Source organism: Pseudorca crassidens, chromosome 13, assembly GCF_039906515.1.
Source record: "Pseudorca crassidens isolate mPseCra1 chromosome 13, mPseCra1.hap1, whole genome shotgun sequence".
Lineage (NCBI taxonomy): Eukaryota > Metazoa > Chordata > Mammalia > Artiodactyla > Delphinidae > Pseudorca > Pseudorca crassidens.
In genome coordinates, this window is record NC_090308.1 from 46,507,096 (window position 1) to 46,526,907 (window position 19,812).

The window sequence follows — 19,812 nt, forward strand, 5'->3', positions numbered from 1 at the left end:
TTTAGGTGGTGTTTTTAGAACATTATATTTGCTACATTGTGTGCATGTGTGCATGGGTGCATGCATGTACGTGTGCTCTGAGAAAGAGCTAGGGCTGTCCTATGGTCCTGCCTGGAACTCAGTCCTCTTATGTAAGATTTCTAATAAGTGAAGCCCTAAGGAGTGAAAGAAGCGTGTTCTGAGGTGGGTGATGCCCCTGGTGTTGCTTCTAGTGAGGAAAGGCTGGTCCTGAGAGGAATCTGGAATCTGGCAGTCAGCCCTGGTGTCTCACAGGCTCCAGGACAAAAGGCCAGTCTGTCAAGACAGAGCCAGAGAGAGCTGAGCAGAGGCCACCCACATGGATCCCATCTCCTGTGGCTGCTGAACTAATTAGCTGCCTCACCTCACATATCGTAGGCAGCTTCGATGCAGGGCCAGTGTTACAGTCACTTAATATCCAAGAGTTCAGGCCAAATAAATGTTTGTTGAGTGAATGAAGTACGTAACCTGGCCTGGAACCTGTCATCAGTAATATCTAGCCCACACTACAGAGAAGAGAATTTCAATAATATTTAGGACTATAAAAGCTTCACCTAAGAAATGACAAGCATAATGTGACTACCACCGGGGCCCCTTCCATAAGCTCAAGGTTTATAAAATTTAACTATTTTATGTTAAATATCCAGACAGAATAAATATGGGTTTCTTTAAATTTCATGGTGGAACCAATGCCTGGACTACTAAGGTGAAAGGCTTTGTTGTTGCTTCTACTAAAATTCTACAATGATCGTCAAGCGTTCTTTATTTATATAACACCCTAAAGCAGGGAGGGGGGACACGGTTAGTGCTGAAACAGAAGAGAAAAAATTGTATGACGCCCCTGTGAGTTACTATCTACTTCAGACACGGAAACAAAGAACCTCTTGGAAATAACTGTGGCATTGAAAACCAAAGTTCAATTTCAGAGCTAGGATTGAATGTCAAGCTCATGGCTTCCATTTCGTGGCTCAATCCAAGACTTAAGTTTATCTGCAATTGATTATCACAGCTAACCTAAGTATTACATCATACTTTAAGTCCTATGGGAGGACACTCTTAAAACCTTATTCACTTTCCACTATCCTAACATTTTTTTATGACATTTGACTCACCTATCTCATTCTAAAGGCTTTCTAAAATGTAGAGATTTTGCAGCTAGTCTTTTATTTTGCTAATTCTTACATTAAAAAGTGAATATACAGGGAACTATATTCAATGTCCTGTGATAAACCATAATGGAAAAGAATATAAAAAAGAATGTATGTACACTTTGCCGTATAGCAGAAATTAATACAGCATTGTAAATCAACTATACTTCAATTTTTAGAAAGTGAATATATAGATACCAAACATATTAAATTTGATTTTTTAAAATACACTTTTTAAGTAAAGTTTTCTTAACTGCCTGAAAAATAGCTAGCACTTATTGAACCAGGGTACTTTAACATACGTTAATTCTAATTACCACAGCGACCCTCTTGAAAATAATTATCATTATACCCATTTTAAAAATGGAGAAACTGAGGCTCATAGTATCTAAGTAACTTTCCAAGATAAACCCTGCTAATTTGTGGCTGTGCTGAGATTTGAACCACCACCCGCCTAATTCCAAAGTTCTTGCCATTTCTCCCAAACTGTTACAGCAGATAAATCTGGCAGTCAGGAAATATTCATGAATTAAAAATCTTTACCAGTGTTTTCAAAACTGCAGTGTTTTATGTTTCTATCTTCATGATTTTTGTCATATCAGCACTTGAGTGGCATTTGCTTATACTTTTCTACAAATGAAGTTACCTTTAACATGCTTATTTTATAAAGAAACTATTGCTATAGAACTGAAAAATCACTATTACTTGTTATAAATAGACTATAACTATAAAAATAAATAAGATGAAAAATGATGCTATCAAATAGAAATTAAAGCATAAAATAAATAAATGCATGTAATATTGAATCTAATTAATTTAAAAACAGAATTCAAAATAATTTCCTCAATGATAAGAATAAAACAATTTAAGATTTAATCAGGAATGAAAGGATAACGGCTTGAAATCATTCAAATTTTATATCAATGTGACAATCTCATTTTTAGTTTTGTTGTGACTTATCATTGAGAATTTCATCTCATGTGTGTGTGTTCTAAAATTGTAGAAGGTATTGAACTGACTTTTCTGATAGGGTTGGACACTGAGAAATCATTCCTAACCAAAATGGTGTGACTGTCATTCAACAAACCAAATAATGTCTTGAATCTCTTCTGAATGTGTCAAGTTTGGGTTAAAAAGGTGAAAACAAAATCTGCTTCTTAGCCACTCATAAATGTAGTCTTCTTGAGAAAAATGATTAGAAAGTTTATCAGGTGTTTCTTAGTACTTCTTGGGACTGTTTAAAATAACTATCCTTTAGTATAGTGCCCCTGGATAACTTTATAACCAAGGGGTTCAGAAATAATCACAGGCATTCAACTCATCTTGATCAAGGTAAGTAGTCCACTGATCCAGTTTTGTGATTATTGCAATTACATCTTCCGTGGTAATTATTGATAAAATCTCATCTTTTGAAAAGATAAATATTTGGTTGTTCAAATAAGCAAATAAATCTCAGGGTATTGGAATTTTCAAAGCAAGACATTGATGTCATATGATCTCACTCCTCCAAAAAAAGTGAAGTCCCTCAGACAACCTTGACAAGAGAGGACTTTCTGAGAAAACACTAACCATAGTTACTTCACTTTGAGAAGAAAGTCCAAGATGTATGGGCCTACCTATCATGACTGATAAATTTAACAACCTCAATAAGTGCTCTTGAAAATCTCCCTAGGTTTTCAAGGAGGGAGAGCTCACTTGAACTTGCACAGGGAGTAGAGTTTGTTTTTGCTCTGGGTATGCCCACTTGAATCCAGAAAAACATCTCTAAGCAGAGGATTCAAATCACTCACAATCTACTTTGTACATTGTAGGTCATCACAAACTTACTACTGGGTTAAAATTCTCTTCTTCAGTCGCATGAATTGTCAAGTTTAGCAAAATAACATATTTTAACGGATGCCCTTGTGTTCACTTCTGTTTGAAAGAAAAATATTATATATAAAGCTGAGTTCACAACATAAGTATATCCATAAGTCTACAATGAATTTCTGGCATAAAAGCTTATTTGGGGGGCATAGTTATAACATTACCACAATCTGTGCTATTTTATAAAACCCCCAGATCATCATCTTTTCCAACATTTATTTTCTAGAAGTTTTTATGTGTCTCACCAATAATATTTGTAAATGTAGATCAAGCAGCAGTTTTAAATAATTGCCTTTAAAGGTTATGCTAGTTTTTAATAATCTACAGTCCCACAAAAAATAAATAGATAAATAAAACTACAACAGGATAACAAGACAGATGTTTTATTTCCAGTTTTTATTGAACTTATGGCCTATCAGAGTTAGCAGCTCTTGCCTTTACTTATATGTTACACTATAAATGAGGCTACTGTGGATTCTGCATTTTCATCCTGGTCATATTGTGCATGACTGATCAGGAGACTTGACTATCCTTTTACTTGGTGAAGAAAAATTCTATAGTTTTTCCTGGTGTTCATTGTTTGTTTCAAAATTGAACTTGAGCTTGGTGGATTTATACTAGAATTTGAGAGTGTCCTCAAACATAATGGAATATGTTCACTCTGTTACCAGTAATAAACATTCACATTTCAAATAATTTTCATCACATTGTCAGAATTATTACTTTTCACTTGGTATTTTATGACAATAAATAAGATTCAGGCCGGTTCATTCATTTTGTCCTCACATCTATCTGAAGGCATGTGGCTGATTTCATCACACTCACCACTACTGCTAACATTTTCATCACAAATTTCATCTTTTCTAAACTTAAAAATGTCTTCTCTATGATGGATAATAAAACTCTACCATAGAGCTCTAATTTAAAACTATGCATATTAATACATTATTCCCACACCTAATAAGTTTCAACATGTGGAAACAAGGTTTTAATGAGCTACAGAGATGTGAAACTGGATGTGTCTGCTATGTACACACAAAAAAGCACAGAGAACCATTCTGCAGAGAACTGGAGAAAGAACTAGTTTCACAAGCAATAACAGGCAAAAGACCATATGGTCTCAGTGGAAAAGAGATTGAGACAATAAGTGTGTTAGATGCTGACAACTCTATAGTTTCCTGTCTCATCTCTCCTGAGACTTGATAGCACTTTCTGCCCTTGGGTTCTAGGAGATAGTTTAATATCCTAACGATAAAGTCCCCATTTTTGCTTAAAGTAACTCGAATAGATTACGGTTACTTGTAATCAAATGAACCTTTTCTAAAATAATTTCTGACCTACCTTTGTGTTTGGTTAGGTTAACTGAATGGCTATGAACACGCAATCCAAAGTTAAATGAGTTTCTGTAGACTCAGAGTATGAAATCTTTTAAGAATCATTAGCATGAAGTTATACTATTTTTAATAATAAAATATTTTGATTTAGGCAATAGCCTCCCCCCCACCAAAAAAAACCCTAATGGCATAGTTGGGAAAACTGACATAAAATGAATACAGCCAATGTACAGGGTTACTGAAACTTTTATGGCCAAGAGAAATCTCAAGAATCCTCTGATAATTTTGAAAGATTGATGTAAATTTACTGCATAAAAATTCTAAATTCAGGAAAATTGAAAGCCAGAGACATCAATTGTTATAATCAATGCAAGATTTCACCATAAGTTCCTTAAGGTCCTGGCAAGACTACAACTGCTTGTGGCCATGCATCTCTCTGACTGTCCAAGAAATCAGGGTAGATGTGCACCACATGTGTAGCTCTTGACAAAATCAGGCCTACAAGTCTGTTCTGGAAACATATCATTAACCACTGGATATACTTTTTTTAAATCACAGCATATGTCCTAATACAAAAAAGGGAATTCTAAAATAATGAAATATACAGTGTATTGGCTTAATTTCAGCAAAACCAAAGAAAATATAACTAGCAAAAAGCCTAATCATATTAATGTTTAAACGCAGAAATCAGTGACCACTTCCATTCTCAGAACTAATAGTGATGTTATATAAAACCCTTACATTAAATAAAGTATTCTCAAATTACCTGCACATGTTAGACCCAAATAAACATTACTTTATTTCCTTTCCCCCAATCTTTGGATGAAAGATTAGCAAAACTCTTTAGAGGACACAGATTAGAGTTTAAATTTTCCCAATATGAAAAATATACTTGGAGGGTGAAAGAGCTGGCAAAAATAAATAAATGAAAAGCCAAATTTATAAACATGACTTTGTAATTAAATCCCTTCCTTAAAATAATCAGATTGCTTTAATCGTATACTCTCATATTCAAACTTAACTGATTCTCATCTTTATGGAAATTGAACTTAACTCCAAAACTTCAAGGTATGATGATGCATTTGTGTGTGTTCTCTTCTAATGGTATTAATCCCTTGTCCTTAGTAATTATCTCTAATGTTAGTTGGAGGAATCTCTCCAAAATATATAGCCTTAGGTATTATTTAAGGAAATTATGTTAACTCACAGTTCTGATTTTAATTTAACTATTTCTAATCTATAATCACATTACCCATTTGAAGTTATATTAATTCCAAGAATGTGACTTTGGAAAAAGCTCTGACTACATATATGGAGAAAGGATTTTTTTAATTTGATATCAAAGAGTTCAATCCCTGGCATTTATGTTATGAAAGCCATTGCCCTTTTGAAAGTGGTAAGCCCTTCCTTCCCTGGGGTTTCAGCTGCAGAGATATATGGAATAGAAATACGCATACTTAGGTCAGAGACCTATTTTATAATATGAAAATAATTATGGATAGAAAAGTCCAAGTCCAGGAAAAAAAGTAAATTCCAATGACTCCAAATATATATTTAAAACAACAGCAAGGATTTGGAGACAATCCGATATTTTCAGGAAAGGACCACTTGGCCATTCTACCACCTAAGAATGGTTTAGTCATTCAGGCTAGCACCCATCCAAAGAACGTCCTAGCTCCTGGTTTACAGCATCACACCAGATACGAGAGGAAATGGAATAGGGTTGATGTATTAGTCGAATGCAATTTCATGAAGTTCAGTTCAATGACAATGAAAATTCCAAACACTGATGCCATTCCCGAACCAGCCCCTTTTGGTCCATCTGGCCCTCATTTAGTGGGCCTACTGCTCAGAAAGTCTGGATATCCTAGAAGCCGTACACACAAGAGCCTGCTGGAACCACACCAGATTTCACAAAACCTCTTGGACCAACTAGTCAGTATCCATATTTTATCCAAGGACATATACTATGCTGGTCTCAGGCCTCAAAAACTGCCCTGGAAACAGAAACAGTAACTAACATCTTCTCCAATAATCTCATTTATATTAATAAGTTGTTAATGAAATAGATAGCAAATATAATATTTTGTTCATTTTTATAGACAGAGATACTCAGAGACACAAATTAAGAAACTTGTCTGTTCTTGTCATCTACATTATAGTAGCAAAAGTTCTAGCATCCTTTCTCAAACTCATGATGGCTTCCAAAAGAACGCTGTCACTTGCTCTAATTCAGAGCACACTATTTCTGGCCTATGTGTGTAGCTGAAACCGCCCTTCACACAGGTTGTTGGTATGTGTGCCCTGACGAAGGGAGATGTTTTTATAAAATCTAATTTAAACAATGACCCAAATTATAGCCTCCCTTGACTCCCCAGAGTTCAATGGATCTCTGAGTTGCCCAGGGTACTTGTCTTATAAAAATAATTGAACAACAACAACAAAAAACCCAACCAGTTCCATGTTATATAATCTCATATACTCTCATGAAAAACTTACTTTATTGAAGTCATTTTATTTAAACTATTATGTTCATTTTCAGAGATTCATGTTTTCCCTTATGAAAATGAAATCATAACTTGGGGCTGGCTGTGGTGCTTCTTCTTGGAACTTAGGTATTAAGAGGCAAGGTCCTAAAGGGTCTCATTCATTCAGGCACAGCGTGTATTAGAGTCAAATGTTTTTTGCAATTGTTCGCCATTAAGCCTTGCCTTTTGGAGACAAGTCCATGGCCTGGGTGTTACACCATTCACCAAAGAATGTGAATAATACTCATATAGAATGATAATGGTGGTATAACAAAGCAGCTCTACTCAGTTACTGAGCACCAATTTTGTGGCATGTTCTGTTTTTAAAAAATAGAATTTTTAATCATTAGAAGTTGATCCTATTAAATGATTTACTTGACCAAGCACTGAGAGTATTTTCTTGATAGTTCAAGTTGTGAGAATTCCATACTCAAAGTATTTTATTTTAATTTGGCTTCTGTGGGGATACAGATTTGTGAACATTAATTATACTGGTAATAAGGCAACCTGAGTTGAGATAGGTCCATAGTTCTCAAATTTGAGTGTGCAACAAAAGTGTCGGGAGAGCTTATCAAAACAAAAATTGCTAAATCAGAGTTTTTCAATAGGTCTGAGGTGGTGTCTGATAATTTACATTTCTAAGTTCCCAGGGACCACATTTTGAGAATCTTGAGATAGAGGGCACATATCATCATAAACTTTTAAGAGAACAACCCAGGGGAAAACAGTGAAACAAATTTTCAGAAGAGGATTTAGGTAACCTTTCTAAAATTTAGGGTTGCCAGATAAAATACAGAATGCCTAGTTAAATTTGAATTTCAGCAATTCAAAGGAATATCATAGAGATGACACTGAAATGGGGTTACAACTTCTGAGTAATGCTGTCAGAATTGTAGAACTCGCCAGAGAACCAAACTTAGGCAGTGGTATGTGAGTTTACCAAGTGTAGGAAATTTATAGAAAATTCCCCATGGAATGGCAAACTGTAATTTTGTCTGTTTCCGCATCCTCCATGGCTGTTTGCTAGAGGCTTCTACCCAGCTTCACCAGCTAAACGGGATCCCCCAGGATTAGTCACAACCCAGGGTCCTGAATTAAGGAGGCCTTGAATCTTCTGCTATAGACTAAGTGTAACCATAAACTTGAGCAGTGCAAGAGAAAAGAACTTGAACTGTGTTATAACATGTCATAGAAACAGTACAGGAATGGATAAATTTAAAGGCAAAGATGGGCTGCCATTTATATGAAAGGCCATGCACTGAGAGTTTATATAGATTCAAAGTCCTAAAGACAAGTATGTGTGTGCAGGATTGTCTCACTGTCCTAAAAGGAAGGCATGGTCAGAATTTCAAGGACTAGGACACATATCTTTGTGTAGTGAGTGTGAAAAATATGTTCCATCTTCACGATAAAAGTAGGAGAACTATTCCAGCAGGCTCTCTACTCCAGGCCAGAGGAAAGAAACTTGGAGGCTCAGAAGTTTAGTTCACATAAGGGTGACTTACAGACAGAAACTAGTAAATAATATTAAATGGCATGGTCACCCTAAATAGGTCCCCAAATTCTCACTGACAGCAAAGTCAATTAGGGGAGAAGGAAAAGGAGATAATTTAATCAGACATCATGGAGAAAGACTGACAAATGGAAACCAGGCCTGAGACACCGTGGTATCTGTAGGGAAAAAGGAAGTTATGCAACTATATGCCATAAACACAGAAACCCAACAAGCTGGTCCTAGTGCACAGAGATAAGAAAGTACCCCAATCTTGTTTGAAGATTACCCACAAACTTGCTTCTTATATGTATGGTATAGTGGTACAATGCTAGATTAATATCCTTGTTTGTCCTTTTACCTCCTGGAATTTTTCAGACTTCAACGTACTTAGGATAAAACCTGAACTTCCCCCAACTTTACTTTGGTAGTGACAAAGACATAAATTTAGTGTCTAACTGACCCAAAGCATCTTTTCCTACTATAACCAAAGAAGTCAACCTTGGAAGAGAGGAGCTTAAATCTCCATGTTTTCCCCATCTCTCAGCTCTAAGATTTGAACATGAAAATACGAAGGCCATACTCTGATCATGGCACTATCTCCAGAGTCTCCAAAAGGACTCAGGTTCAACTAGAAGGAGAAAGAAAGCGAGGGAATGGACTCTAAGTAAAAGGAGTACCAAGGCGATCCAAACAAATATCATTCCACTCGATGTGAAAGATCTCAAATATGCAGAGCACTGAAGCGAAATGGAGGACTGTATTCACCAGCAATGCTCCATGAGCATTTCACATAAGAAAGTAATCAGCATTAAGCAAAGAACCTTTTGTGCCATTGACCATGGAGTCACCTGGTCCTCTAGCCATCTTAGAAATCCAGTGCATCAGTGGGTCAGGAGCATGAATCCCAGTGGCTCCTTGTGGCCAGAAAGTGGTATAATGTGACAGGGTATGTGGAGGATAGGAAGGGGTAAAGGAAATGAGTCAGCTAAACATGAGAAAATCAGAGCTATTTCTAGCTACTGTTCTTTGTAGGAAACTTCATGGAAAGGGTATGATTTCTGGGAAGCTTTATGTATGGTTCAAATAAAACCATACATTCATGGTTTGTATAAAACCCCAAAATCAGTCCCTTTTAAAAGATAAACTATAAAAATCAACATTATTCTTTCAGGTTGCTGGACTGTGGTTGTACATATGTTATTAATACATTCATTCATTCAGTCATTCATACACTCCGAAGTAATTCTTGAGTCCCTACCATGTACTAGGCACCATTTAGGGACTTTATATGTGATTTTTCTACAGAGAATGTGACAAATGGTGCCTAGATTTATTAGGATCATGTAATAAGGAAATAAATCAATCTGCTGATTATACGCTACACAAACCCACTGAGGGCTGGCTTCCTTTCATGAATTTATAACAGTTATGAAAACAACCCTATGTAAATTCTTCGGAGTTCTATTGTACCACCTGAGGGGGAAAAATTCTGAAAACTTTTACATAATTATCTGTTCACATTTAAAAGAATCTTCACAAAGCATATGACTTAATGCCTCTGAAGGAGACACTGAATAAAGTAATACACCACGTTCTAGAACAAAAAAAAGGAAGTTCCGTAGGAGAGGTTTTGTCTACAAATAATGTTAAACCCAATTCAAAGTGGTTTAAAAGTAGAGAACTCAATGGCTCATGTAATTGGAATTCTAGAGAGAAGGAGGCTTTCAGAGTTTCCTTAACTTAGATGGGTCTTGCTCAGTTTCTTTGTGGTCTCCTAACTGAGCCCCCCTTTATGTTTTTGGTCCATCCCCAGGCCGATTTCTCTCAAAGTAGGGAAGTGGGTGTGCTGTTCCAGGCCTTACATCTACAGAGGATGTCACTCAGAGGAAAAGAAAGCTCCTCTTCTGGCGCCTTTCTTTAAAGAATGAAGAAACTTCCAAGAAGCCCAAGGAAACCTTCCCTTCCTTCCCTTTGCCTGAGTTGAGTCACATGCCCAGTCATGGAGCGACTCCTCTCGTCAGGGGAAATGCTATTTGTTGAACAGCCAAAGCTTGACCTTCTGAATTACTTACTCTGGAAAGGAATATGGATTACTTTTCAACCAATTAGGTCCACTCATAAAGCCAGGGAAGGGATAGAATTCCACTGAAACTTCTGAGCTGCATGGCAAGGATTAGACTTCTGTTTTCTGTTTTTATTTTTTGGCGGCGCTGCATGGCTTGTGGGATCTTAGTTCCCCGACCAGGGATTGAACTTGCGTCCTGCACACTGGAAGCACGGAGTCTTAACCACTGGACCGCCAGGGAAGTCCCAAGGATTAAACTTCTGAATGAATACCAAGATACTGTAATGAAGACGGAAGAGGGAATTTATGATTAACAGGTAGCAAAAATCCACTACAAGAAGTCTCTCTATCCACAGAAATGCCTCCTGATATTTCCCACCTAAAGAAAAGAGAAGAGCAATTTGGCATCCTGGCAATACATTTGACCTCATAGATGTTCCACATCATTTAATAAAAGTGTCTTCTTTGGGATGTAATGTACAACATGATAAATCTAATTAATACTGCTGTATGTTATACATGAAAATTGTTAAGAGAGTAAATCCTAGCAACTCTCATCACAGGGAAAAATTTTTTTTCTATTTAATTTTGTATCTATATAAGATAGAGGATGGCCATTAAATTTATTGTGATAATCATCTCATGATATATGTAAACCTAATCATTATGCTGTATAACTTAAACTTATACAGTGCTATGTGTCAATTACATCTCAATAAAACTGGAAGAAAAAATCTTAAAAAAAATAAATTGTGTACCTTCTTCTTTAAAAAGGGGCCTTGTAAACAAGCGTTAACAAGTATACACTCCCATGGATTTTACATTTCTAAGCATTTCAGTGTGATTGTGTTAATGCTCTAAAACTAAGATGAAATGAAGTCAATTTGCTAGATGCCTTCCCTTGATGAATCAGGAATGGAAAGGCTTTGGAAGGCCATTTGATGTTTTCTTGAGTGTGGTTATTTATTTACAACATAAAAACCTTTCCCTGGTTATGGCAACACTAATGTTATCTGAAAGGTAGCACCACATGGGGATTGTACTATCTTAAGCATTCAGGCCAAGTTTGGTAACCTCACTGTCCATTATTCTGCAAGAAACTTTATATTGACTTGTCTATGTGACATTTATTACCAATTTAAAATATTCCCATTGTGATTGCAGGGAAACATTAAGAGAAAGTTGCTCAGTCAGCTCTGTTCATGGACTCTGCAATACCATAACATTTTAAGATAAGATGAAATAAAATTTATTGACCATTTATAGTTTGAGAATGCCTACAATAAAGCCTGCTTATTTTCTCACAGATATTTTGTACAGGATTAGACATTATGCCCTTGAGGTAATATTGCAATAAGAACCAATCTGTGTCTGAATTTTCAAGCTTGTTACAGGAATTAATTTGGTGAGTAAATAATATGTTTCTTTTTTTTTCTCTTTCCTTTTAAACTGATGTCTTTACATAAATCAAGAATACATTTCTATGTTAATACAACTAAATGAAAATATTAACCAATGATTCCAACCAGTATATCACAACAGACTATGACAATAGAACCAAATTAGGGAAATTCAAGTAGCTGTTGTCTTTTCTTTCTATTTAACCAATCCTCAACTGTAAGAAATCATTGCTTACTTTAAATTTTGTTTTTCCTGTGCTTGAGTGCTTTTATAAACTGTTCGAGAATTTTTCTTTTTCTACTCAAGGATCCCTTTAGGAGTATATGCATCTTAAATATTTCATTTTCTTTTAATATAATTCAGGTTTTTTTCCTTGGTACCTTGTCTTGGACTTTCTCATTTAAAGAGTATTGTTTATGACAACATCTACCTAGTCAGCCACTGAGACTTCCTATATTTTAGCAGTAGGAAGAAATCGTCTTTCAAGCCATAAAGCTGGGAAAAAGAAAGGACTCTGATAAATATCTTTGTTGGCCTTAGGCAATAAGTTAGCTTGAATCTCAGGCACATGTGTCTGTGGGTAAAGGGTGGAAGCCAAGAATAGGATGATTAGAATTACAGAGACTGATCATTTTGAGAACAGCATTTGTTGACAAAGTCTAAAATAAAATCAGATTAAATTTGTCAATCTTGGAAAAAATATTCCATTGAGATTCTGTTACAAAAACAGAATCAATACTATCCAAATTTTCAAAAATTTATTTTGAACCATCACCTTGATTAGCTAAAACTTCAAAAATAACAACACACAAAAATCTTAGAAAGGCATACTTATAATTCCTGATACAGAGCATTTGATTATTCAGTTTTTGTTTCATGACTGGAAATCTTTAATTTCTTCGGAAAATAATAACATATTTGTTGAATGACACCTTCTGTTTAGTGACTTATTAGATAACCACTCAAGATGTATTAGGTAAGTGCTCAAATTGTTTTTATGTAATGAAAGTAAAAAGATATTTGGAAATGTTCTTTATGCATTATTTTTAGGCCATAATTTACACGGTATAAAACTTAGAAATAAAAACCTTCTCAATTAATATTCTCATTAAACTTAATTGAGTCAAATGGTAAATAATACTAAGCTAAGCCCTGTCATTACCTTTAAAATCTAAGTTTCTAAAAAACTACAAAAATGATCTGGTTCACAACATTAACTGCCAGACAAACTTTATGTTTAAAAACTGAATGTAGTATTTTTCCCAAGACTAATACAAATTTAATCTGATTTTATTTTAGACTTCGTTAGCTTCCATTTAAATGATAGCAGCATTTTTTGTTCTTCAGACAAACTGAAGTAATTTTAATAAGGCTTAGTCATATTTAAATAGCAACCTTCTGTACTGTTTTTAAAAATCTAGTCTTTTGACCATTTTAACTTTTTAAATTCAAGGCATCTTTACCAAGTACACTGGAAGGTCTATCATTGGGAGAACTGGTTGGGAGACAATAACAACTTTTGATGATAAGTCATTATTTGATAATAAACACCACAAATACTGCATCTTGTGATTTATAAAATTATGAAGAGAACACTTCCGTCAAGCTCCAAAATTTGTATATACTTTTAGGCCATAAGAGTTCATAGTTTTATTTATGACTTTGTAGATTAAGTTATTTCTGTATGAAAAAAGGCAGGAAAATATTAAGGAGTTCTATTTACAGAGAATTTCTTTAATATGTTACATTTCTTAAATGTAAACATATATTTTTAATGTATACCTAAGTAATATTTAAGGAAGCCAAAGTAATGATCCAATCACAGTATCATGTTGTCAATGACAAAAATAAAACCACTTCAGTGATTAAAAAAGAAAAATTGAACACCATTTGTTAAAAAGCATTATGGAACAGACGTGTCGAAATAAAAGAAAACCATTAAAATAATGATGCATAGCTATCTCTGTTGATCTATAGAAAATCCAGGATATAGCAAGTAAAAATAATAAACTACAAAGAAGCATATAAAATGACTCTATTCTTGTTTAAAAACACATATTTATATATAAATATTTTGTGAATAGCGTTTATCCCTGGAGGTGAGATTAAAGGTGATTTTGCTTTCTTTTTTACACTTCTCTATATTTTCTGAATGTCTTAAAAGAGTGCATATGAATTGTCATTCCAAAAAAGGTTATAATTCCATTTTCTTTTCTAAGTACAGTTAAAAACTTTTAAACAGAAACAGATATAATGTGATTTAAACAAATCAAGTAATTATGAACTTAATTACATGTTTTTTTTTTTCTCTCTCCTAACCTAATTCTCACTATACTGATTAATAGTTGATATTTTTGAATTTTTGCCTGGTAACAAAGGACAATAGCTTTTCTAGGCAGCAATTCTGTATCATCCAATAATATGTTGTAATCCTTTTCTAGCCTTGTATTAAACTCATCCTGGGTTAATCTCAAACTACCTTTTAAATGAAAAGACATGCTTTTTACCTAATATGTGGACTGTTACTTTCCAGAAGGCTAACTTAGCTGACAGATCAGCTGACTCTGTCTTTTCTTAGCTGCCCTTGGTGTCTTTCCTTCAGGTATAATACCCTTGCCTCAATGTAAGGACCAAGTAGAGGAAAGAGCCTCAGCTTTCTATGCCTGTGACCCTCCCAACCATGGGTTCACTAGAGGTTCTCAGCATTCAGCTCTCTCTCTTACTAAATTTCTTCTTGCTAGGAATTCTAGGCTTGTGACCACGGCGGACCTATAGCATGTAACTGTTTCTACATTCTAAAATGCCCAGAGTAAATCAGACTCCCAGTGCTACTGCTAATTAAAATAAAGCTTCTTGTGGTCTTCAGACAAGACCTCCCCTAATTATTTCAGAGGCCTGAGTATGTCTCCCATAAGGATAACCTCCCTAGTGTGTTTTCAAAGCCCAGTATAATATTTAACAACTCTCCCAGACAAGAAATTCTCAATACCAGCTCATTTATTCATCCATCTCATAGAAATTTATTGAGTGCCTACTACATACCAGGCCCTGGGGAAGCAGCGGTAGACAAGAAAGGCCATGTCTCTGACCTCATGAACTTGCAGTCTAGAAGGAAGGCCTGACTTCCAACAAACTCTTTCAATCCAGTGTGATGTGGGTTATGAAAAGCAAGAACAGGGGCCATGGGGGCAGCAAGCAGGGGGCCTATCATTATCTATGAGGTCATGGAAGTGCATTAATTTCCTGTGGCTTCTGTAACAAACTATCATGAACTAGGTGGGTTAAAACAACAAAAAGTTATTCCTTCACGTTTCTGGAAGCCAGAAGTCGAAACAAGGTGTCTGCAGGGGCGCACTCCCTCCAGCGGTGCTAGGGGAGAATCCGTTTCCTGAACAATGACAAAAAAATGTTTTGCTGTACTTTTTTCTAGTTAGATATTGTATTCTTTTGTTCAATATTTAATTTCTTTTCTTTCATTTACACTTTTTAACTAATAGGTAAAAAGCATTCCTGTTAATGTGCCTGATGAGACAGAGCAGTCCAGCTCTGCAAAGGCAGACTGCACCCCCAAACAGGCCTCTGACTCGAGAGACTGTCTCAGGACCCTGAAGATAGTTCTGTGGGGAAGCTTGACAGTCTCCTCCCTAAATCACTGCTCCTGAGAATTCAGCAGGTCTTCCAGCTAAAAGGCTTTCCCCAAAACAACAACAAAAAACCTATAGATCCTATTATAGCTTAGAAGGGCTACTAAAATTTTGATTTTGTATCTTCTATATAGAAAAGTATGAGCAACAAGGCAATTATCCCATAATATGGACTAAGAAGGAAATAGAATATATCACAACAAAACCCTCAATGTAATCATCTCCCCAGTTTTTTAAAATATTTTTTGTTTTTTTCTTCCAGTTTTATTGAGATATAATTGACATAGAGCACTGTGTAAGTTTAAGATGTAGAGCACAATGATTTGACCTACATACATCATGATGTGATGAGCACAATAAGTTTAGTGAACATCTGTCATCTCATACAGATGCAAAATAAAAGAAAAAGATAATTTTCCTTGTGATGAGTCTTTTAATGATAATAAAACTGAGTCCTAAAACATTTCAAAATAAGTTTTAAGAAATTTTACCAGAGTTACTTAAGAAAGATACTAGAATATCTCTTCTAATGAACAGACTTTTAGGGAAAAAAAAAATTAACTAATGGTCAACCTTCTATCAGTTTAAGTTTCCAAAGAATTCTTAGTGTGTACAGTTATTCTCAGTTCCTTTTTCTCATCAATAAAAACCATAATAAATAAATAAAAGATGAAGCTAATGCAAGTAGAGGTGTTTTCACTAACTTTAGAACTGAGGTGGTTATGATTCACCTAGTTTGGTAAGTTTCTTTAAAGAGACAGAGCCCCAAGCCACCTAGCCATGCCCACCATTGCAGTGTCAATCAACAGTAGAGGCCCTGTAGTACTACAACCATACTGTGTAATCCAAACCTCCATAAAGGACTTTCTCCTAACTATTTCCCTTAGGATAAACAGAGCAGTGTGATGTGAAAGGGGTCTTAAATGGAGCAAAAGATGGGGGGCATGTCAAGGAGCTCACTGATCACTGGCAAAGTGCAGCTGGTTAAAAATTAGCAGACATCAGTTTCTGATAGAGAATGAACAGACTGTTAGAGCTCATTGGATTTCTTTCCCCAAGGACTGAATGAGGAAAAGGGAAGAGGAGTGAGAAAGAAAACCCACACTGTGTAGGATAAAGGGAGATGAGCTGTCACTGGTTCTATCCCTGCCCTCAGCACAGGGGGCTGTCTGATTCAGACAACAGAGTGAACCCAGAGGAAGAAGATACATCAGTATGCATCTGCCCAGGAAGGAAGGTGTGCCAGAAGGTCGGAGCAGCTGGATCATTCCTGTCTAACCAAGAAGTGAAGTGGAAAGTGGATGGGAGCAGGGGCTAGGAATTGAGACGAGACAACAGATTTCTGAGACACCCCAGAAGATAGTGTGTTTATTATTACCCTGTTCTCTAAACTTAGGTTTGGAGAACTTAGCTGCTCTTTGTTCCTGGTTCCTGGAGGTAGCCTTTAAACACTTGGAATTTCTTGGGTGATAAGAATATCTTTGTTATTCGTGGTGGCCCCTGGCATCTCACTGGAGTTTATGTTAATGAAGTGACTCATGGTGGTCCCCTAGATAATTTCAGGGTGGGGACTGGCCATGCCAGAAAAACCAACCATGTGATTAGAGAGTTGGAACTTTGATGCAGCCCAGTCTCTGGGGAGGAGAGTGGTGCTAGAAATTGAGTTCAATCACAGAGCCAATGATTCAATCAATCATACCTATATAGGGAAACCCCAATAAAAACTCTGGACACCTGACCTCCAGTGAGCTTCCAGGTTGGTGATATATATCGATGTCCCAGGAAGATGATGCATCCTGAGGAAACAGAAGCATTTAGGATCCTCCTAGACTTGCTCTATGCATCTCTTCTCTTGGCTGGTCCTTATTTGTATGATAAGTACGATACTTTTCTGAGTTCTAATGAATCACTCCAGTGAATTATCAAACCTGAGGGGGTAGTGGAAACCTCCAAATTTGTAGCCAATTGGTCAGAAGTTCAGATGACTGGGGAACTCCAGAGCTTGCAGATGGCATGTGAAATAAAAAAATACTTGTAGAAGGAATACCCTTAATCTCTGAACTATGACTTAACTCCAGGTACAGTCAAAGCAGCACTGAACTGAGAAAGTTCCCATTGCTCTTGAGTAGCTTTGAGATTCTTCCCTAAGAACTAATGTTTAAGGCACCAGGCTCTTGAGACACCATCTGGTGTTATTTTTGCCAGTCAGATTTCTCCATATCCAATGATCTGCTTGATCATTCACAAATTAAACTTGGCCCCCTTTCATGGTGATTGACCTGCCCTCTGCAGGCTAACAATTTATCTTGGTCACCCTACCCTTCTACATCCACCCTTTCTACCATTTATATTCAAATATTTCCAAAGCAGAAAACTCTCCTCTGTGTTTACCTGAGTTCTTATCTAACCCTTACTTATGGTGTTAATGCAGAGAAGCAGACTAAAAGCTATCTCCTTTTTCACCCCTATGTGTAACCCCTTAATTGTGCCCACAATATCAGGAAGGACAGGTAACAACAGGCCATGAGCAGAAAGGAAGTCTTACCATTAGACTTTCTCACATACCTTTGGGGCATAGGCGTAGTGGCAAACACTTCTCTCTGTAGCCTGTTGAGTCAGTTCTCAGCCTTTAGGGACATATTTTGGATGGACCTTAAGATGTTCTTTCTTTCCCTAGTCTCCCCACACTCTTCCTTTCTCATCATCCTTTCAGGCTATTCTATCTCCCCTTCAAGCTCCATGGAGGGAACAGAAGAGCAGATCCATTGAGTCTTCCATTCCACTGAAGGTAGCTTTATATCCTTCAGTGTCTTCAGAGATAACACCTACTAGAAACACACATGTTCCTTGCCATTATCAAAATCTTTCAATAACAGCATGACTCATCAAGCCAACAGAGTCAGTGTCTCTTTTTCTCTTTCACCAGAAATATCCTCCATGGAGAAAAGAGGGGAAAAAGGAAAAAAAGGGGGGGAGCAGTGAGTAAGAAAATCCTATAGAATGACAGAATGTAGCCTAAAAGGATAAGTTGTCATTGTTTTCACTGCTTCTGACCCTGATGTTATCATTAAAACTACAACCTAATAGCTAAAATCAGTCTCCTAGGATGCAGTAGGATGGTAAACCATATACAGAACCCCCTTTCTTCTCAGACTTCAATGACTTTGCTTGATAATAGAAAGGAGCAAATAGTATGTGGACAGCCAATTATATAACTACCTGAATGTTAGTTCTGTCAGCTATAACATGAAAGCAATAATAATAATCTTTCAGGATTATTGTAAGGATAAAATGAGATAAAGTATATAAAGGATATGACCCAGAGTAGGCTTGAAAAAAACAGTAGCTATTATTATTGCTATTATTATTTTCTTTCTTGATCTTATTGCCACAGTTAAAATTTCTGGTTTAATGTTAAATAGAAATATTGTTTGGTTTCTCATTTTAAAAGAAATGCTTCTAAAATTTCATCATAGCCTTGACTTTAGATTTATGTTTTTCATAGGTGATTTTTTCTGCTCAAGGTAGTTTCCAGTTCCAGTTTGCCTAGATTTTTTTGAACATCTTCTGAGATGATTCTATGGGGTTTTTTTTAGTGTACCATCTTAATGCTGTGTTTTATATTACTAGATTTTCTGATGTTGCATGCTCCAATATTTGGGTGAAAACCAAGTTGTTTATGGTTCATCTTTATTTGTATACATTTTATATTAGAATTTTATGTAGCATATTTGCATCTGTTCAAAAGTGAGATTGGTCTATAAATTTCTTATCTTGTGCTATCTCTGATTCTAGTTTCAAGTTATTCTAGCTCTGTAAAATGAGGCACTTCACCGATTTTTAAAAATTCTTTGAAATAATTTGTTGCAATAATTTTTTTTCTTTTGCTAGCTCAGCAAAAGAAATCCCATCCAGAAACAGTGTGAGTCTGGAGATTTGGGGGGTAGAGTGAAGTGATCGGGGGTAAGATTTTTGATTATCAATTCAATTGATTCACTGGTCATTAGTTTATTCACATTTCCAATTTTTCTTGAGCAGATGTTCAATGGTTATAAATATAAGCAGTATACTAAATGGTTATAAACAGACTGTTTTCGAATTGGGCAGCACAGGTTTGAAGGCTGTCTTTCCCAATTTCTATCCATTAACCTTGACCAATTTGCTAAGCCTCTCTAATCATTGATTTCCTCATCCATCAAAGGTGGATAATAAATACTGGCTACCACAGTTGTTTTAAGCATTAAATGAAATAATACATATGAAGTGTTCATCATAGTATTTGGAAAACTGCGAGTGTTCTGTCGATGTTAGCT

The 19,812-nt window shown here is 35.9% G+C and overlaps 1 long non-coding RNA gene across 1 annotated transcript in view; it reads right to left on the reverse strand.

The window, feature by feature from the left end:
- LOC137204634 (uncharacterized) overlaps positions 1-19,812 on the reverse strand; it is a 269,332-nt gene that overhangs the window by 17,756 nt on the left and 231,764 nt on the right. The window lies entirely within an intron of this gene.